Here is a 22,495-nt window from a genome sequence, read left to right as displayed (position 1 = left end):
TCTTGGAAGGAAACATAAGTGTAAATCTTCATGAACGCAGGTTAAGCAAGGGATTCTTAGATGGCAGCAAATATGCAACTGAAGAACAAAACAGATAAATTGGACTTCATCAAAATTTAAAACTTTCTGTGCTACAAATGACATCACCAAAAAAGTGACAACTCACAGAATGGGAATATATTTGTGGATCAAATATGTGATACAGGTCTAGTATCTAGAAATATACAGAATGGCAAGGCATCTGAATAGACATTTCTCCAAAGAAGATATGCAAATGATCAGTTGGTATATGAAAAGGTACTCAACATCATTAGCCATTAGGGAAATACAAATCAAAACCACACTGAGATACCACCTCACACTCACTAGAATAGCTATAATATTACTTCATACACACTAAAATGGCCAGAATAAAAAAAATAGCAAATGTCAGCCAGGACATGAAGAAACTGGGACCCTCATACATTGCTGGTGGAAATGTAAAATTATGCAGCAAAAATAGTTTGACAGTTCCCCAAAATGCTAAATGAATTACCATATGATCCAGGAGAACTGAAGACATGCTCACCTAAAAACTTGTACACAAATGTTCATAGCAGTATTAATCACAATAATAGTGGGAACAACCCAAATGTCCCTCAAATGATGAACAGATAAACAAAAGTGGTATATCCATACAATGGAATATAATTCAGCAAGAAAAGGAATGAAGTACTGATACATGCGGGGCTTCCCTTGCAGCTCAGTCAGTAAAGAATCTGCCTGCAATGCAGGAGACCAGGGTTCGATTCCTGGGTTGGGAAGATCCCCTGGAGGTGAGGGCATGGCAACCCACTCCAGTATTCTTGCCTGGAGAATCCCATGGACAGAAGAGCCTGGCAGGTACAGTCCATGGGTTGCAAGAGTCAGACATGACTGAGCGACTAAACCACCACCACTGATACATGCTACAACATGGATGATCTTTGAAAACATTTTGCTAAGTGAAAGAAGTTAAGTTACAAAAGGTCACAGATTATATGATTCCCTTTATAGGAAATGCCCAGAATAGGCAAACTCATAAGAACAGAGAGAAAATTAGTATTTCTCAAGGGCCTGGGTGGGGGGTGGAGGAAATGGAATGTGACTGTTAATGCATATGGGTTTTCCTTTGGGGATGATGAAAATGTTTAGGAATTAGTGGTGACGATTGCACAGCTTTGTGATTATACTAAAAACCACTGAATTGTACACTTCAAAGTAGTGAAACTAAGGTATGTGAATGTTATCTTAATTTTCAAAAAAGATTCAAACCCACAACCCAGAGTGTGAACAGTTAACCACTATTCCACCCTGGCAACTGTGTAACTCAGTAGTGTTTCTAAATTCTACTGAAGCACTTACTCCTTTCAACTGCTTTTCTAGGTTGGTGATTGCCTGTCTAGATTTTACAATACCTGGGATATCTCTAATGATCAATGGGTATCAGGAAATGATTAGCTCCCAATTTTTTATTCATTTAAAAATTGTAAGACTCCTAAAACATATTTGACTCCTAGGTCACAAAATACCTTTAGGAAGTACAGGAAGAAGTGGTACAACAAAAATAAAACAATGGCTGTGTTGCAACTTCAAAAAGTTTGTGAAATGCTAACCTATCCAGAATTAGATAATATACTAAGGAAAAAGACAGGATGTAAACCTGATAGAGTGTCACTGAATGACAGGTAATCACAAAGTTTGTTTTGCCAGAAAACACAATAGTTTGTCATAAAAATGCACTAATGAAATGCCTGGGCAGGCAGGTCAATTGTCATTTAAGAAAAAAATGCCCACATCCATATCTACTGATTTGTTCCCTTCCATATCATTTAGTTACTGCCGTGTAGTCAAATAAGAATGTTTATGGATTTGCCCTTGTTCTAGTATAAAATTGTTTCTGTACAGCTGACTGTTAACCTGCACTCCCCCTTCAGGCTGAGACTCCTGAAAAAAAAGTTGATGAGAATAAACTATAAGAAGGTATCATAAGGCTGTGTGAGTAGGCAGGAATACAAAGGAGGAGTTTCAATGCAGGCAATTAGGATAAAAATAATACATTCTACACTTAGAAAATAAAAGATTGACTTTAGCATTGCCCTTCAAATCCAGCATTCAGTTAACTCTGATCAGAGAAGCCGTGATCGGCACTTGGCAGAATGCTATTATTTCAAATGTTATTTGAACATAATTAAATGCCCGCTTATTTCAACAGTTTATATTCCATCTAGTTTTCATCTTCCAGGTCTGTGAGCATGGCTCTGGGCTCTCATTACCTCCCTGAGGAGCCACAGTCGCCTTTTCTTCACAGAAAAACCAGGAGTGTGAAATCCAGCCTGACCCCTGGGCTGTAGAATGAGGATTGAGCCAAGCAGTAGGCTTTATATTCTGCAGGATATTAACATTAATATCCCATGAGCTGAGCTCTTCCTTAAAACACTAGAAACTGTCTCTCTGCCTTAGAGGATGAGCAAATGAGCCCTGGCTTAGTCTGATGTTCCCTTAACTGTAAAATGGCATTCAAGTTGCACTAGAATCATCAGACGATCTCTTTAAGATGTTTTCCAGCTCTGACATCCTATTATAACAGAGTTCTTGCTATATGTTACCACATAGGAAAGGCACCTGGGATTAATGAAAACCAGCTCCTCAAAACACAAATCTTACTTATTAGTATGACTTGAAAGCTGACAAGCGATGGGCATCATCATAAAAGAAACGGGAAATAAACAAAATGCATTACTTACCCTTGGCTAAGCCAAGGTGCTCAAGGACAGTGGTTGGTTTTGCCTGTTGTACCTCCAAGAAGACATAATGGGTGTTCCGGGGGACAACTAAAGGGGGAGGGGCATCCCACGGGAGTACAAACTAATGAAAACACCTTTTGGAAGAAAAGGAAGACACCAAATTCTAGAATACTATTTAGTAGGAAAGGACCCCTCTACAGCACAAAACAATATTATTTGGGAGTATAAAAGGCACCCAATGCATAGAATTCTCATCCTAAAAAAACTGAAGACAGAAACGCAGAAAAAGAGACTATGTGGTCAGTAAGCACACTTAACAGTCACTTAACATTTATGTACCAATTTTATACTTTTCAAATGGCTCCAAAGCTATCAATCTCATTTGATCCTCTCAGCAAAGCCTGGTTGTAGTCCTGGCTCTAAGCTGAATTTGCTGAGTGATCCCAGGTAAGACATTTAAATCTTTTGGGCCACAGCCTCCTCATCTGTTGAATGAAAAATACCTGTGTTACCCAATCTCACAGGCTTTTGTGAGGATCAGATGAAAATAATATTATTAACTTGCTTTATAAATACAGATAGTCTCAACACACATTCACAGATGACAGATACAGAGCAAGTTATTAAGGAAATAGTGCATGTTTGGAAATACACCCCAAATGCATAATGGTTGACATAATAGAGGACAATTACACTCCCCCACAAGTTTTCTGGAGGACCATGCATCTGACTGTGGTATTTAACATGCCCAAATGTATCCCCTGTTAGACTGGAGTTTCCCCAAAGGGAGAAACTATCTCTCTTCTTTTTTCTTAAGCTTTTATCATGCACAGGGAGAGCTCAGGACTGGAGGTTGATTATTGACTGACAGCACCAGAGCCAGTTCCTGTCTAAAAGGTTATTAAAGCCTACTTAATATTTTATAGTACATAGATTTAATGATCTTTACAATAATTAGCTCTTAAATCCAACCATTGGCTATTTGATACAATATAGTCATCATAAACATTAAAACGAATATCACAATAGCAGAACTAGAAGTCCTAGATCTGCTACAAGCACAAATGATTAATCTAAGTAACCAAGAAAAGGATTTGCCAAGGTAACACCTGATAATTGTCAGAAATCATAAGTACAATTCATAACACCTTTATCTTAATGCCAATTACACTGGCAGTTTTGGGGTTGGAGAACAAATGGAGAACAAACAACTTACCTACTGCTAAGAGGATAGCTTTCCATCTATTCTAGGACTCCTTTTCCTGATCTCTGCTACCCAATGAAATATTTGTAAATTTTTAAATGTTCAGGGGCACACCTGGATGGACAGCCATCTCTAACCTCTACAGAATAAAATTGGCAATATATGTATGTAGGGCATGCTGTTAGGTGTTAGGCTGAGAGGACCCCAAGTTCAGGTCAGAAACAAGGGGCAGAGAAGAGAAGTGTATTTGAAATCAAGCCTCTACTCCCCTGGGAGACACATGGATCCTAGCAACACTGAACAAAGGGTTATAGACAAAAGCGATCCAGGATTCTGGACCATAAACCATTTTTCTCCCTCTGGGCTGTATACATTCAGACACGTCACAGTCCTGCATTAGCATTGTCTCCCATGCCCACACGTTATATCCCTAACTGGTCAAACTGCAACTACTGGGATTTTCTGTTTCAAGAGGATTTTAGGTTATATAATGAATTTGTTATCAGATCTTTTGGTTTCTGCAAGAGGAAGATCCAGAGACTAGAGGAGTCTGACCTGCAGGAAAGAGGCTGAGACAAAGCCCAAGGTCAGGCAGTCGGAGCTCTGCACGGAGCAAAGATCCCAAGTAGGACAAGTCTTACTAAGGATACTTTGCTAACCCACTTAGGCAGAACCAAAACCCTTATTATGAATTCAAGTGAACCCCACATGAAGAAGGGAATGGTGAGATGTTGGCACATAGCTCAAAATCCCTCTGCCACCCTATTAACCATCTAGTAGTCTGAGCAGCTTACACAGATTTCTAAGGGCAATGCAGGAGCAGGGGGGTTGTCAAAAGAGTGTGTCTGTGGTTATGGAGGAGGGGAAGCCACAGAAGACTCTTAACAGTTTTCATTCATGAAAATGGAGAAACATATATTGATCCCTGGAAGAGAGGGGAAATAAAAAGAGGACTAGCAGCCTGCACAGGGGAATCATTGGAGTCGGAATTTCTTGTTGCAACACCACCCATCTGGTCTTCTCACTTGTTAGAATGATCCAACACACTGGTTGAGAAACACTTTTCCAGTCTATTTTTTACACTGGTCAGCGATGAACACAAGGTTTGTTGAGAGACCTGGGATATAGACATTAGCACACCACCTTGGTACCCAAATTTCACTCATCAAAAAGTGAACAATTGTGAACTGTCATATATCCATTATCAACATGTTACACATCCTATTTTGATGATGCAATGCTCTAAGTCAAGATACTCAGCCTAAGTAAGGAGGTGCTTCACACAGTGCCAATTTCCCACTTTCACATGGAAGAAAAGAACAAAACTTAATGCTAATTGGCAATGAAACACCCCTCTGGCCTCCACCAGCAGCTGAGGCCAATGGCCTAACAGCTAGGGAGTTACCAAGATCCACAAAGACTGAATGACACACACGAGCAGACACCTCTGAGAACAGCCATTTGAGACACATTCTATGCCTTTGCACTATCTTCCCTTCCTTTTAGAGATTTCTGTCCCTGTTGGGGGAAGAGAGAACCTGAGAGACAGAGTGAAGGGAAGACATTCTCTCCTCTTCATCAAGTAGCAAAGGCATATTCCTTGGGCAGTTTCCTTCTCAACTGTCATGGTGTCAGCAGATTTTATGGGAGGAGGGATGAGGGAATGGACAGGTTCACTACTCAGAGCAATTTTTGGATGCAATTATGAGACTCCTTTGGCACTGTTTTAGGATCTACAAGTTGGAGCAAGTTGCCCTGCACTTAGAGGAGGGATTAACTAAACCAATTTCACCTAAATCAATTTGCACTGTTCAGATGATATGTTCATAAAGCAACCAAGCCATTCTGATTTGTGGCAGTACTTCCCAGTGGTGGACTTGCAAGGTACAACATGCTAGATTAGGAGTCTAGTAGTCATGAAAGTAAATGGGAGGGAAATACTCACTCCTTCAAGTCTCTAGACTTTACCCCTGCCCTGCACAGTCCCTCCCTGTCCTAATCTGAGAGCTCCAAGTACAGAGGCATGCCTTAAACAAACAGGAGGCCAAAATGTAAGGCCAAAGCTGGGGCCTTAGCCCAGTCAGCAGAGGGCTGCACACTGTAGGTGCTTTTAAGAAACACTGTTGACTCACCACCGCAAGATACTAATCCTGCTTAGATAGCCATGCCTAAAAGTATTTAAGCCACTTTTCAGCAGAAAGTAACTACCTGCCCCCATATGGGCTAAAAATGAGTGAGGTTATGTTTTCAAATGAGTCTGACTCAGATTGTTAGGTTGGAGTACATTAGAAATGATTCAAGCCTTAGTTTAAAATAATCATCATTACTCTGTATGTCTTATTTTATGTAAGTTTTCATTCAGTTGCATGTGCACTAAGGGAAAAAAAAAGAAACAGACCTAGGACCACAGTAGGGTAATAGATTTGGCTCCCAAAAGGGTTAATAATGGCAAGTTAGGGTTCCCAGTAAACCAGGGTTCCTACTTACACGCAGTCAAACTATTACCTCAATAAAAGGTAAATGAAGTACTTTCTTTGAAAAGTATAATGCTGAAGGTTTATAGAATCCTTTCATCTTCAAAGGACCAAGCCAAGACTCACAATAGCCAGTACACAATATGATGTCTTTCATACAAGTGCATCAACTATGAAAGAAAGGTCACAGGAATGTCCTAAGGCCACAAAGCCAATGCAACATCAGATCTGAAATGAACTCTCTGATCTCCTTGGCTCCTAGACTTGTATTTCAACCACATAAATCAAGCTGTGTGGAACCATCAGGGGAAATCTAATTCCCATTGTATATCTACATTAATTGATTGGGCAGGAACATATTAAAATAGCAAAGACTCTTTCCCTCTCAAGGCTGTGATAAGTGAAGTGAAAAGGGGGATGTGAGCATTAGGGGTAACCAGCTGGGGTAAAATGAGTAGTAGGGGAGGGACTCCCCCTATTCAGGGTTCCCCTTCCATTGGAACATTGACAGAGAACTGATTGGAGTACTGGAAGGGGACAGAATGGAGTTAAAGGCAGCCCTTATGGCCCAACTTAAGAATCAGAAGAATCAACCCACACACAGTACTCGTCTATTTACATAGCCTCTAATACACTCCTTTATAAGGGCTTCTCTTCAGACACAACCAACCATAACCATCCACCCTCCCCACACTCAGAAATCTTCAAAAAGGCAAAGCTGGTTCAGAAGCCAGAGGCTGCTTGACAGGGAGCCTGAGAGTGCACAGGACTGCAGGAGACGTGTGGTTCTGGTTGGGAGATTCCGGTGAGCAAGTAGGTGTGTGATCACCACGTAGGAAGAAGGCGAGTGAGCATGAAGGCGGGTAGGGGAGTGTGGAAGAGAAAAAGTGAAGAACCCAATGACGCCAGGATTCCAATGTCCTGCTCTGAGAAGAAACGCCTCCAAGAAATGTGCTGCACGCGTTATGCTAAGTAACCGAAACCTTATCATCACCAAAAATGTTTCTGTCAATCTACTCCGCTGTTATTTACTTAATTCTTATGAGCCAGGAATGGGAAAACCCCACCTTTCCCGGGTTCCATCGCAGTCTGTCTGGGGGACCTATAAGTTTTCCCTCTCCCCTACGGAGCTGGTTTCACAGCTAGGCCAAAAATAAGGAACCACCCAGACGGAGACTCAAGGATCATTCCCTGGCAGCAAAGGGATTAAGTTTCGCCCGGCCTCCCCGCGGGCAGGGTGTCCGCAGCATCTCTGGCTGCCGCAGCCGCCACAGCCAGGCGGCCGAGGGGCGCCGCCCGGGCCAAGGAGGTGGCCGGCCGCGGGAGCGTGGGAAGGCGGCGGTGCCCTTTCCCAGACTAGCGCCCAGGCTCTCGGAGAGCCGCTCGGGGAGGGGCCGGCGCCCTACCCGGCTGGACTGCGCGGGAGGCCTAGGACCCGCCCCCGCCCCGGACCCCGGAGTGCAAACTCCGTCCCTGGAGGGCAGCGAGGGGTGCCCGGGCCCCAGCGGCGCACTGGGGAGCCAGGGCGCCCTCCGCCGCCACCTCGGAGCCTCGCGGGGCCCCGTCACCCCGCCCCGCCAAGCCTCGGAGCAGCCCTCGGCCCCCGCCGGGCCCCGGCCGCACCTGAGACGCGCGGCCCGAGCCCGGGGCCGAGCCCTGCGCCGGTGGTGGCGGTCGGCCCGCGGGGCCGCAGCGACGGGGCGCGTTTTACCCAGAGCCTTCCCGGTTGCCGGCCATGTCCTCGGCGCGCCCGAGGGCGCCGGTGCTCGCCTGCCTCCGGCGCGAGCTGGCTCAGGCTCCGGCGCGAGCTCCCCGGCTGCCACCGCTGCCGCCGTTGCCGCCGCCGCTCTAGGCCGCCGCCCGCCTTCGCAGCCGCCGCCGCCGCCGCCGCCGCCGCGCAGCAGCCAGGATCCGCCCGCCCGCGCGCCCCGCCGGGGACAGCACGGCGGCCGCCACGCTACCGCGCCTGGGTCTCCCGAGCCAAACTTAAAGAGTTTTCGCTCCTCAGTCCAGGGGCAGCACCATGACACCGCGGCAGCACCACACTGTCATTTCCGCCGTCGCAGGGCGTGGGGGCGGGGGGGGGGGGAGAAGGCAATCCCGACGAAAAGGGGGATGGGGTGGGGGCGAAGCGGGCTGGGGCTGCTGCCCCGAGGGAGCGCTGGGAAGGGCCCGGCAGCCGGGGCGCTCGGCCACCTTCCCCGGCTCACCTTCCGCCGCCCCCGCCGCTCTCAGCTCCCCCTGCCCCTCCTCTGGAGGCGCGTTTACATGTTTTCTCCCCTGGCAGGAGTGACCGGAGAAACCTGAGCGAGCAAAGGCAGCGGGTGGGTGGGGTTCGGGTTACTACTGTACCTACCAGCTGATTCCAGCAGCCTTTTCTCCAGCGCCCTGTCATCTTGAAGGAAGACACACGGAGAGGGGCCGGAGCGGGGGTGTGTGTTTGTGTGTGTGTGTGTGTGTGTGTGTGTGTGTGTAAGAGAGCGAGAGCGCCAGCAGAATGTGTGTGAAATGCAGAAGGAAGACTCTGGCCAAACTCTTCTCCCAGCCGCCAAGCCCCTGGCCCCCACAAACCCCTAGGTTAGAAAAACGGAAGGGCCGTTGCCACAAGCAATGAGAAGAGAGTGCCCGGGTCCAGCGCACAGGTCCTCGGACGAAGCTGCTCTATGTAAAGTTAACTACAGAATAAAACAAAAATAGTGGAGGAGACAGAAAAGGGCAGACAATTGAAGGAAACCCAACCCCTCTTTCTTTTTACAAAGGGAGAATGGCTGTGTTTTATTGGCCTTGGGCAGAAGTTGTGGAGATGGATTAAAGCCACCAAAATTAAAAAACAAAACCAAAAAAGGCGGGGGGAGAGTGTAGGGCCTCATTTACACAGTCAAATCCTTGATGGGTCAAACCAGAGGGTCTTTAATAAGAGGACAATGGGACAGATGCTAGCTATATAACAGGTATTCAATGTCCCTAATAAACTAATTGGTCCAGCTGGAACCCAGAAGAGCTCATTGGTCTGGAGTCCGCCCGTGGGCTGACCTGTCATTGGCTCAGAGACCACCGCCCCACTCCCTGAGGAGAGTGGGAGAGGGAAGGGGGACAGAGGAGATTCTGTACCTCAACATAGGGAAATGAAGGGGATTTTTTAAAAAGGCGAGATGAAGGGGAAAGGAGTGAGAAAATGGGAGGAAAGAACCCCCTCTCCCATAGGCCTCCCATTACCTTCGGTGGGAATGAGTCCAGAAAAATTAAGGTAATTCTGGGTGTATCCCATCAGGGAACCAATAGTAATTAGCCAACACCCCGTTAAACAATGTGCAAGAGAGCACTGAGGTGGAAAGGAAGGCAAAAATCACAACCAAGCTATCCTGATGAAAGTCTGGCCCTAAGAGAAGTAAAAGTTAATGAGTCACACCAAAAACACAAGCAAAAATAAAGCTAAACTAGACAAGAGGGACTACATTCAATTTAAAACTTATGTGCAGCAGATGAATTAACAGTGAAAAGGCAAAAATAGAAAATATTTGCAAACCACGTACCTGGTGAGAGGTTAATAGGTAAAGAACTCCTACAATCCAATAACAAAGTAAATATCACAATGAAAAAAATGGGCAAAGGACTCAAATAGGCATTTCTCCAAAGAAGATAAACAAATGGCCAATAAGCATATGAAAAGATGCTCAGCATCACTAATCATCAGGGAAATGCAAACCAAAACCACAGTAAGGTATTATCTCACACCCATTAGGCTGACTAGTATTTAAAATAAAACAGAAAATAGTAAGTGTTGGTAAGGATGTGGAGAAATTGGAACACTATTTGCAGTTGGTAGGAATGTAAAGTGGTGCGACTGCTATGGAAAACAGTGAGGAGGTTCCTCAAAAAACTAAAAATAGAACTATCATGTGATTCAGCAATTCCACTTCTGGAAATATATCTGAAAGAATTGAAAGCAGACTCTCAAAGAGATATTTGCACCCCCATGTTTATTGCAGCATTATTCACCATAGCAAGAAGTGAAAACAATCTAAATATCCATAGAGAGATGAATGGATAAAGAAAATGTGGCATATACACTGATGGTATGTGTACTGAATATGGCATATACAAAAAGAGAGGGAAATCAGCCTTAAAAAAGAGAGAAATCCTGCCATAGACTATGACATGGATGAACATTGAAGATATTTTGCTAAGTGAAATGAGCCAGTCACAAAAGGAGAAATACTGTATGATGCCGCTTACAGGAGGTACCTAAAGTAGTCAGACTCATAGAAACAGAAAGTGGAATCATGTACTCCAGGCGCTAGGGGGAAGGGGAGGAGAATTGTTTTGTGGATGTGGAGTTTCAATCAAGCAGGACTGAAGTCAGGGGTTCTAGGGAATCTGTTGCATGAGGCTGTGCATGCGGTTGTATTGTACACTTAGAAATTGCTGAGAGAGTGAATTGTATGTTACATGTTTTTTTGTCACAATAAAAAATTAATTTCTAAAAAATTGAGTCAGAATTAAAATAGTAGCATAGCAGAAGAGTATATATGTAAGAATTGTATATATATATATATATATCATATATATTTACATATTGCAGATATTAAGTGAAAAGAGAAAGCTGTTTATGGTTTGCTACTACTATGTAAAAAAGGAGGGAAGGTATATATGTCCATCCATGTATGCTTATAGGAGTTTCCCTGGTGGCTCAGGTGGTAAAGAATCTGCCTGCAATTCAGGAGACATGGGGTTTGATCCCTGGGTCAGGAAGATCCCATGGAGAAGGAAATGGCAACCCATTCCAGCCTAGAGGATCCCATGGACAGAGGAGTCTGGCAGGCTACAGTCCATGGGGTAACAAAGAGTTGGACACGTCTGAGTGACTAACATTTTCACTTTCATTTATGCCTACATGTGTATAGACTTCGGTAAAGCTACCTAAGAAACTGATTGCCTACTTCCCTGGGAGTCAAGCATTTATGATTATGTAACATTGTGAATGTACTTAATACCTCTGCATTATACACTCAAAAATGATAACAAAGGTAATTTTTACATTATGTATATTTTAATACAATAAAACAAATTTAAAAATTAAAAGAATGAAAAGGTATATATAACAGGTAAAGCTCATTGAATTTGTGTAAGAAAGTAGATGTATGTATATGCCAGTAAAGGCATAGAATGTAACAGGGAAGCACAGTATAGAATAGCAAAAGCCAAGTATTGTGGTGGATGTTGAGGGGATTGTTCAGGTTTGAGTCTATATATTTTATAACTGTTTGAATACTCTACAAAGAGAATTTCTTTTGTAGTAAAACAAAATTTAAGGTATCTCTTCAAAAAACCCAAAGTTGAGTCAGAAGTCAATTGATCCCTGAGAATTCTTTAACCTCACTTGATATGATCCCTACTGAGAGCTGAAGAGTTTTCTGAAATGTGAAGAAGCAACCACTTTTTATCACGGACACACCAGAACCAAGCTAGCTGCTCTTGGCTGAACTGTCGCTTAAAGGAAACTTGCTTTTAATGGCTTTTATCATTTTCAGAAACCACCTTTCCTTCACTTTTTTAAAATTAATTTTTACTGGAGTATAGCTGATTTTCTTTATAGTCCAACTCTCTTTGGAGAAGACTCTTGAGAGTCCCTTGGACTGCAAGGAGATCCAACCAGTCCATCCTAAAGGAGATCAGTCCTGGGTGTTCACTGGAAGGACTGATGCTGAAGCTGAAACTCCAATACTTTGGCCACCTGATGCGAAGAGCTGACTCATTTGAAAAGACCCTGATGCTGGGAAAGATTGAGGGCAGGAGGAGAAGGGGACGACAGAGGATGAGATGGTTGGATGGCATCACCGACTCAATGGACATGGGTTTGGGTGGACTCCAGGGAGTTGGTGATGGACAGGGAGGCCTGGCATGCTGTGGTTCACAGGGTCGCAAAGAGTCAGACATGACTGAGTGACTGAACTGAACTGAACTGATAGCTGATTTTAAATGTGTTAGTTTTAGGTGTACTGCAAAGTGAATCAGTTATACATACACATATATGCACTCTATATGGGCCATTACAGAGTATTGAGTAGAGTTCCCTGTGCTAAACAGCAATCTCAAGGACTATACAGTCCATGGAATTCTCCAGGCCAGAATACTGGAGTGGGTAGCCTTTCCCTTCTCCAGGGGATCTTCCCAACCCAGGTCTCCTGCATTGCAGGCAGATTCTTTACCAGCTGAGCCACAAGGGAAGCCCAAGAATACTGGAGTGGGTAACCTATCCCTTCTCCAGCAGATCTTCCTGACCCAGGAATTGAACCGGAGTCTCCTGCATTGCAGGCAGATTCTTTACCAACTGACCTATCAGGGAAGCCCAAACAGTAGGTCCTTCTTAGTTATCTATTTTATATATGCATGCATGCTAATCACTTCAGTTGTGTCTGACTCTTTGTGACCCTATGAACTGTAGCCTGCCAGGCTCCTCTGCCCATGGGATTCTCCAGGCAAGAATACTGGAGTGGATTGCCATGCCCTCCCTCCTCTAGCAGATCTTCCCGACTCACGGATCTGACCTGTATCTCTTATGTCTCCTGCATTGCCAGGTAGATTCTTTACAACTTGCACTAGCTGGGAAGCCCTATTTTATACATGAAAAGTGAAAGTGAAGTTGCTCAGTTGTGTCCAACTCTTTGCGACCCCATGGACTGTAGCCCACCAGGCTCCTCCATCCATGGAATTTTCCAGGCAAGAGTACTGGAGTGGGTTGCCATTTCCTTCTCCATGGGATCTTCCTGACCCAGGGATCAAACCCGGGTCTCCTGCATTGCAGGCAGACGCTTTACTGTCTGAGCCACCAGGGAAGATATTTTATACATAGTGGTTTGTATATCCCTTCCCACTTCTTCCCTTTGTATTCATGTTTGTTCTCTACATCTGTGTCTCTGTTTCTGCGTTGCAAAATAAGTTCGTCTGCACTAATTTTCTAGATTTCAAATATAAGTGATATTATATGGTATTTGTTTGTCTCTCTGACTTATATCATTGTGTATGACTTTAATAGTCTTACCTAAGTGTCCAGTGCTTTCAAGCTGGTCTCTGGCTTACCAGAGCTCTACACAGAGTGTCCCAACCCCATCAGATGGTCAATACCAAAATCAGATTGATCATATTATTTGCAACCAAAGATGGAGAAGCTCTATACAGTCAGCAAAAACAAGACAGGGAGCTGACTGTGGCTCAAATCATGGACTCCTTATTGCCGGATTCAGACTGAAACTGAAGAAAGTAGGGAAAACCACTAGAAGTAGGGAAAACCACTAGACCATTCAGGTATGACCTAAATCAAATCCCTTATGATTATACAGTGGAAGTGACAAATAGATTCAAGGGATTAGATCTGATAGACAGAGTGCCTGAAGAACTATGGATGGAGGTTCATGACATTGTACAGGAGGCAGTGATCAAGACCATCCCCCAAAAAAGAAATGCAAAAAGGTAAAATGGTTGTCTGAGGAGGCCTTACAAATAGCTGAGAAAAGAAGAGAAGTGAAAGGCAAAGGAGAAAAGGAAAGATATACCCATTTGAATGCAGAGTTCCAAAGAATAGCAAGGAAAGATAAGAAAGCCTTCCTCAGTGATCAGTGCAAAGAAATAGAGAACAATAGAATGGGAAAGACTAGAGATCTCTTCAAGATAATTAGAGATACCAAGGGAACATTTCATGCAAAGATGGGCACAATAAAGAACAGAAATTGTATGGACCTAACAGAAGCAGAAGATATTAAGAAGAGATGTTAAGAATACACAGATGCATGCATGCTAAGTTGCTTCAGTCAGTTGTGTCCAACTCTGTGCGACCCCATAGACGGCAGCCCACCAGACTCCTCTGTCCACAGGGATTCTCAAGGCAAGAATACTGGAGTGGGTTGCCATTTCCTTCTCCAAGTATACACAGAAGAACTATACAAAAAAGATCTTCATGACCCAGATAACCACAATGGTGTGATCACTCACCTAGAGCCAGACATCCTGGAATGCAAAGTCAAGTGGGCCTTAGGAAGCATCACTACAAACAAAGCTAGTGGAGGTGATGGAATTCCAGTTGAGCTATTTCAAATCCTAAAAGATGATGCTGTGAAAGTGCTGCACTCAATATGCCAGCAAATTTGGAAAACTCAGCAATGGCCACAGGACTGGAAAAGGTCAGTTTTCATTCCAATCTCAAAGAAAGGCAATGCCAAAGAATGTTCAAACTACTGCACAATTGCACTCATCTCACATGCTAGCAAAATAATGCTCAAAATCCTCCAAGCCAGGCTTCAACAGTATGTGAACCGTGAACCCCTAGATGTTCAAGAGGGATTTAGCAAAGGCAGAGGGACCAGAGATCAAATTGCCAACATCCACTGGATCACTGAAAAAGCAAAAGAGTTCCAGAAAAACATCTATTTCTGCTTTACTGACTATGCCAAAGCCTTTGACTGTGTGGATCACAACAAACTGTGGAAAATTCTTAAAGAGATGGGAATACCAGACCACCTGACCTGCCTCCTAAGAAATCTGTATGCAGGTCAAGAAGCAACAGTTAGAACTGGACATGGAACAACAGACTGGTTCCAAATTGGGAAAGGAGTACATCAAGGCTGTATATTGTCACCCTGCTTATTTAACTTATATGCAGAGTACACCATGAGAAATGCCAGGCTGGATGAAGCACAAGCTGGAATCAAGATTGCCGGGAGAAATATCAATAGCCTCAGATATGCAGATGACACCACCCTTATGGCAGAAAGCAAAGAAGCAGAGAGCTCCTTGATGAAAGTGAAAGAGGAGAGTGAAAAAGTTGGCTTAAAACTCAACATTCAGAAAACTAAGATCATGGCATCAGTCCCATCACTTCATGGCAAATAGGTGGGGAAACAATGGAAACAGAGACTTTATTTTCTTGGGCTCCAAAATCACTGCAGATGGTGACTGCAGCCATGAAATTAAAAGATGCTTGTTCCTTGGAAGAAAAGCTATGACCAACCTAGACAGCATATTAAAAAGCAGAGACATTACTTTGCCAACAAAGGTCCATCTAGTCAAAGCTATGGTTTTTCCAGTAGTCATGTATGGATGTGAGAGTTGGACTATAAAGAAAGCTGAGTGCCAAAGAATTGATGCTTTTGAACTGTGGTGTTGGAGAAGACTCTTGAGAGTCCCTTGGACTGCAAGGAGATCCAACCAGTCCATCCTAAAGGGAAATCAGTCCTGAATATTCATTGGAAGGACTGATGCTGAAGCTGAAACTCCAATACTTTGGCCACCTGATGTGAAGAACTGACTCATTGGAAAAGACCCTGATGCTGGGAAAGATTGAAGGCAGGAGGAGAAGGGGATGACAGAAGATGAGATGGTTGGATGGCATCACCTTCTTGATGGACGTGAGTATGCTCCGGGAGTAGGTGATGGACAGGGAAGCCCGGCGTGCTGCAGTCCATGGGGTCACAAAGAGTTGGACACGACTGAGTGACTTAACTGAAGTGACTTGCTTCATTGTGTATGACTGTAGTCTTACCTAAGTGTTCAGTGCTTTCAAACTGGTCTCTGGCTTACCAGAGCTCTGTACAGAGTGCCCCAAACCCCTCTTCCCTCCCCAAACAGCAGCCCATATTCTGAATCTTTCCTATTTCCTTCTCAAAACTTAAAACTGCTTCTGGGTTCCTTTCACAAAGGACCTTACTGATAAAGGATTTCAATCAACTAATTTGAGCTAAATGTTAATAACTTCATTTGTCTCTCTGTTAGTAATGTTTTAATTTTAACAGAGGCCTTCCATGTATTAAAGCAGTGACTAATAGTGTGGGTGGGTGTGAATGGGGGTGTGGAGATTTCACTAATCACATCCCATAAGCAGCCAGTTTGAAAATATCTCCACTTTCAGTGGTTTTATGCAAATTATCCCTGTAAATGTATTAGAGTAAACGTTTTGTGTCTGGCAGGAGATGCAAACTCGTCTGGGAGTATGTGATGAAATTATTTGTCTGTAATTATTTAATGGTTACCTTTGTATGTAGCATGTGTTGATCCTATTAGCAAAATAAATCGGGCCCATGGGAAAAAAATGACGTCTGACAAATTCTGCTTGAGGTGTTTAATTGAATTAAGTGAGGCAGACTCAGGACACCACAGTTCTAGAGGATGAATGTGACAGCTCATGGGCTCTTTTTTTCCTAACTACAAATATGGGGGCAGGGTAGGCGGAGGAATGCTCAAGATACTTTCCACAGAGAGAAGCACAGAGCCCAGTCTGTTTCAGAAGGAAAAAATCACAGAAGGGAGATTTTGTTGCATAAGAGCATTGTTACTTCTGCAGAAGGGAACCTTCATACTGCTCTCAAAAGAAGTGGCTAATTGTCTGAAATCCAGAAGTTGACTGAAGGCTTTTCTAACCAGTGAGCTCTTAACAAGATGGTGAGAAGAAAAGTACTTTGGCATGGGCTCATCTATAGGACATTGTTCTAAAATCAGTTGTGAGCATGCCACGTTCAAATAAATACGTTCCCTGTATGGAGAAATGGCATGCTACTAGCCCTTCTTACTCACCTTTGAACTCTATTCTAGTCTTGCTTTCATTAATTTTGTAATTTATTTGAGTTATTCTGTTTGTTACAATAAACATATCTGTTTGAAATCTATGGTACATTGGTAAATGCTTTCCTAGAGTTTTAATTAGCCTTTAAGACCAAGCTTAAAACTTGAGGCTCACCATGCTTTCCTAACCAGCTCACCAGGTCACTTACAATCTAGTAGTGTCTATGACTCCATGTCCTCCAAGTTTTGCTCCCATTTCCAATGGGCTCTGTTGCTTCCTCCTGCTGCTATTCAACCTCTGAAGGTTTGTGTGACCCAAGCCTTGGTCCTTGGCTCTCTTCTACTCCTACATTCACTTCCTAGGTGACCTCTTCTAGTCCTATGTTTTAAGTACAATCCCCATTTTAGCTCTCCAGCTCAGACCTCTCCCTTGAGTTTAGACTTGCTTATCCACCTGACTATTTCATATCTCCACCTGGTTGCCTCATGAACAGTACTAACCTTTTTTTTCTTTTTTGGCTGTGCTGGGTCTTAGTTGCTGCTCTGACTTTTCTCTAGTTGTGGCGAGCGGGAGCTACTCTCTAGTTGCAGTGCACAGGCTCCTCATTGTGGTGGCTTCTCTTGTCGTGGAGCACAGGCTCTAGGGTGCACAGGCTTCAGTAGTTGCAGCTCCCAGGCTCTAGAGCACAGGCTCAGTAGTTGTGGCACATGGGCTTAGCATGTGGGATCCTCCCAGACCAGGGATCAAACCCATGTCCCCTGCATTGCAGGCGGATTCTTTACCACAGAGCCACCAGGGAAGCCCAGCACTAACTTAATGTTACTAAAAGAGACCCCTTGGTTTTTATTACTCCCCATCTCAGTCAATTACACCACCCAAATGCTTAAACCAGACCCTGGGATGTTATCCTTGATGCTCTCCTCTCCCCAACACTCAGTGTCCAATCCATCATCAAGTCTCACTTTGGTCTCCCCTCCTCTACTTTTGGGAAGCCCTGGTGGCTCAGCGGTAAAGAATCTGCCTGCAGTGCAGGAGACACAGGAGACTTGGTTTGATCCCTGGGTCAGGAAGAGCCCCTGGAGAAGGAAATGGCAACCCACTCCAGTATTCTTGCCTGGGAAATTCCATAGACAGAAGAGCCTGGTGGGCTACAGTCCATAGGGTCACAAAAGAGTCAGAAACAACTTAGTGACTAAACAACTTCTTTTGCCCTCTTACAATCACTTAAAAGTGCTCTTTTAAAAGTGATCAGATTTTACTTTCTTCTCTCTGGCCATTAGAGTAAAATGCAGATTTCTTGACATTGTCTCTAAGACTTGGCATTAGCTGGCTCTAATCTACCTCTCCCACTTCATCCTGTTATACTCTTGCCCTTAAAATTCAAACACACTAGTCTTCTGACACCCCTGGAACCACAAGCTCTTGACCACCCAAAAAAACTTTGCATGTAGTTTCCCTCTGCTGGAGTGCTCTCTCTTTCAGTCTTCACCTGGCTGTTCTAGTTCCTTCTTCTGTGTTATGCATCACCTACTCCAAGATGCCTTCCCTGATTACCCCATCTAAAGTAAACTCTTCACATTTTTCTCTAATATAACACCCTCCAGGACACTTACTGCTAGCTAAATTTACTAAATGTGTTTATTATATTTCCCCCACCATGCACATGCACACGCGCATGCACACACACACACACACACACACACACACACACACACACACAGCACACATAAGCATATATATTCCATGAGAACAAGAACTTTGTCTCTATCACTGGTGCCTCTCCAACAACTAAAACAGTATGCAAAGAACAGGAAAGAGTGCAGTCCAGAGATGACTTTAATCACACTGATTCAGATTTACTCCAATCTTCCATCTGCAATGGGAATATCACATGGAAAGGATCTCTTGGCAGAAATTTATAGCAGATTCATACAAAGAGGCCAGACACATTTCTCTGTGCCTCAACTGCCTAAATGCCAGCAATTTTCAAACTGACCCAAGAAACGCTAGTGTCCCTCAGGGTATTAACCAGTGTTTCAAGAAAAATGAATTCGATCAAGTAAGTTTAGGAAACATTGCACATCAAATCTCTCTCTCAGAGACATTAGTATATTAAGGCTTTAAGAAGTCTTGCCAGAAATAAAACCTATTTTATCTTTGCTTAGCATTTTCCAGATATATTTGACCCTGGAACTTTCATGTTTTACTCACTTATTGATATCCCACAGGATACTAGCATCTCTCAAAATACAGTTTTGGAAATACTGTCACAGATACAGACATAGATAAATATGTATAGATAGACATAGAGATGGGCTTCCCTTGTCTATAAATAAATATCTATAAATGTCTATAAATATATATACTGGATATTAATCAGAGTTTACTTCAGGAACCAGAGATCAAATTGCCAACATCTGTTGGATCATAGAAAAAGCAAGAGAGTTCCAGAAAAAACATCTACTTCTGTTTTATTGACTACGCCAAAGCTTTTGACTGTGTGGATCACAACAAACTGTGGAAAATTCTTAAAGAGATGGGAATACCAGACCACCTGACCTGCCTCCTGAGAAATCTGTATGCAGGTCAAGAAGCAACAGTTAGAACTGGACATGGAACAACAGACTGGTTCCAAATTGGGAAAGGAGTATGTCAAAGCTGTATATTGTCACCCTGCTTATTTAACTTATATGCATCATCATGTAAAACGCTGGGCTGGATGAAGCACAAGCTGGAATCAAGATTGCAGGAAGAAATATCAATAGCCTCAGATATGCAGATGACACCACCCTTATGGCTGAAAGCAAAGAAGCAGAGAGCTCCTTGATGAAAGTGAAAGAGGAGAGTGAAAAAGTTGGCTTAAAGCTCAACATTCAGAAAACTAAGATCATGGCATCCAGTCCCATCACTTCATGGCAAATAGGTGGGGAAACAATGGAAACAGAGACTTTATTTTTGGGGGCTCCAAAATCACTGCAGATGGTGACTGCAGCCATGAAATTAAAAGATGCTTGTTCCTTGGAGAAAAGCTATGACCAACCTAGACAGCATATTAAAAAGCAGAGACATTACTTTGCCAACAAAGGTCCATCTAGTCAAAGCTATGGTTTTTCCAGTAGTCATGTATGGATGTGAGAGTTGGACTATAAAGAAAGCTGAGTGCCAAAGAATTGATGCTTTTGAACTGTGGTGTTGGAGAAGACTCTTGAGAGTCCCTTGGACTGCAAGGAGATCCAACCAGTCCATTCTAAAGGAAATCAGTCCTGAATATTCATTGGAAGGACTGATGCTGAAGCTGAAATTCCAATACTTTGGCCACCTGATGCGAAGAACTGACTCATTGGAAAAGACCCTAATGCTGGGAAAGATTGAAGGTGGGAGGAGAAGGGGATGACAGAAGATGAGATGGTTGGATGGCATCACCGACTTGATGGACATGAGTTTGAGTAAGCTCCAGGAGTTGGTGATGGACAGGAAAGCCCGGCGCGCTGCAGTCATGGGATTGCAAAGAATTGGACATGACAGAGCAACTGAACTGAACTGAACTGAACTGACTTCAAGTCCATGACCATAAATTCCAATTCAGAAATACCAGTGAAATGAAGTTGAATGGGATTCAAGTTTAAAATAAAGTAGCAGTTGGAGATGGTGCTTTCTGTTACTATCAACTGGCCTGCAATGGGTTAACAGTTCTACTTTTAATAAGTTCAAATCTTCTAGCCTGGATGAATTACTCCCTAGGCAATGAGAATGTGCAAGTACAATCAAAGAACCATTGTCAGTGATCATTGGGAAATCGTACACATGGGAGAAGTATCAGTATCAGATCCTCAAAGACTAGTGATGAGGGGCTTTCAAAGGAGGAAAGATAGTGGATTCTAAAACCTACAGACCAGGGTGGACTTAATGTGGATCCAGGATAAGATTCATTATCATTCATTCCTCTAATCCATTACAGTACTTCTTTCTGTTCCTTGTAGCTCAGCTGGTAAAGAGTTCACCTGCAATGCAGGAGATCTGGGTTTGATCCCTGGGTTGGGAAGAGCCCCTGGAGAAGGGAAAGGCTACCCACTCCAATACTCTGGCCTGGAGAATTCCATGGATGGTATAGTTCATGGGGTTGCAGAGAGTCGGACACAACTGACCAACTTCCACTTCACTTTCACTTCTGTTCCTTGAACCCTCCAAGCTTATCCCTGCCTAGGGCCTTTGAGTTTGCTATTCTTTTTTATTAGAGCAGGGGTGGACAAACTTCTTCTCTAATGAGCCAAATAGTAAATATTTTTGGATTTTGAGCCATATGGTCTCTGTCACAACTATTCAGCTCTGAGCAAAAGCAGCTACAGATGATGTGTAAAGAATCAAACTTTACTTACAAAAACAGGTTGCGGTCCAGATTTGGCCCAAGGGTCATCTTTGGTCTACCTAGAGTGTCCTTTGCCAGGATTGTTATAATACATACCTTTTTGTTCAAATTCAACTCAAACATCCTTGTCTCAGGGTACACCATCCAAAGCAGCTATGCATTTACTTGCTTTCAAATCATTCCATTTTAATTATTTCCATTGCACCCATCACTAACTTGTATTTTTTTGTTTATTGGCTTGTCCCCATGTGCCCACACACAACAGAATAACTAACACTTATTGAGCTCTTTTGATGTACCAGACACCGTTCAAAGCATTTTACGTGTATTAGCTCTTTTAATCTTAATAATAATCTCGGAGCAATAATCCTTAATTTCCCCATTTTATAGATGAAGAAAGCAGGGCTGAGAGATTAAGTAATTTATCCATAGTCACATAGTTTAGCAGGTAGTGTTTCCAGGATTTAGACCCAGGCTTATAAGCATTATGCTACTGTGATATTGTGATTTATAATAAGAAATATATATTTGGTTTTCCTCCCTGTTCCTGGCACAAAGCTCCTAAAACTTTCAGAATTTCCTAAGCGATGAGAGTGGAAAATGTGTTTTTCTTATGTTAATGAGGTGAATTTTGGATCACACCCAAGGTAGGATGCTGGTTGCCAGGGGACTTCCAGAGATGGGAGGGGCTGGATGTTGAGTTAGCCAATGGCCAGTGATTTAAATCAATGATTCCTATGTAATGAAGCTTCCATAAAGATCCAAAAGACAAGGTTTGGAGAGCTTCCAGATTGATGAACATATTTTTTAGAGTATAATTGCTTTACAACGTTATGTTAGTTTCTGCTGCACAACGAAATGAATCACTATATGTATACATATATCCCCTCCATCTTGAACCTCCCCCCTCCACCCATCTAGGTGGTGAACACATATTGATGCTGGGAGATTGGGCACACAGAAAGGGCTTGGAAACTTGCTGTCCCTTCCCAAATACCTTGTGCTATGCATCTCTTCCATCTAGCTGTTTCTAAGATTATATCTTTTAATAATAAACTGGTAATCTAGTAAGTAAAACGTTTCTCTGAGTTCTAGGAGCCATACTAGTAAATTAGCCAAACTCAAGGAGGGGGT

General features: G+C 43.3%; 1 protein-coding gene across 6 annotated transcripts in view; it reads right to left on the bottom strand.

Moving 5' to 3' along the window:
• The window catches only part of MID2 (midline 2), a 115,204-nt gene extending 106,324 nt beyond the window's left edge, over window positions 1–8,880 (bottom strand). For 3 of the 6 annotated variants that reach the window (XM_020902201.2, XM_020902203.2, XM_070462214.1), the window contains exon 1: window positions 8,800–8,880. The gene's annotated coding sequence lies outside the window, so the exon portion shown is untranslated. The other 3 variants (XM_070462212.1, XM_070462213.1, XM_070462211.1) reach the window with 3 other exon arrangements.
• Between the last annotated feature and the right edge of the window lie 13,615 nt (window positions 8,881–22,495).

This window comes from Odocoileus virginianus, unplaced genomic scaffold (assembly GCF_023699985.2).
Source record: "Odocoileus virginianus isolate 20LAN1187 ecotype Illinois unplaced genomic scaffold, Ovbor_1.2 Unplaced_Scaffold_1, whole genome shotgun sequence".
Taxonomy (NCBI): Eukaryota; Metazoa; Chordata; class Mammalia; order Artiodactyla; family Cervidae; genus Odocoileus; species Odocoileus virginianus.
Note: the sequence above shows the minus strand (reverse complement) of the source record. Positions and strands in the feature narration are given on the sequence as shown.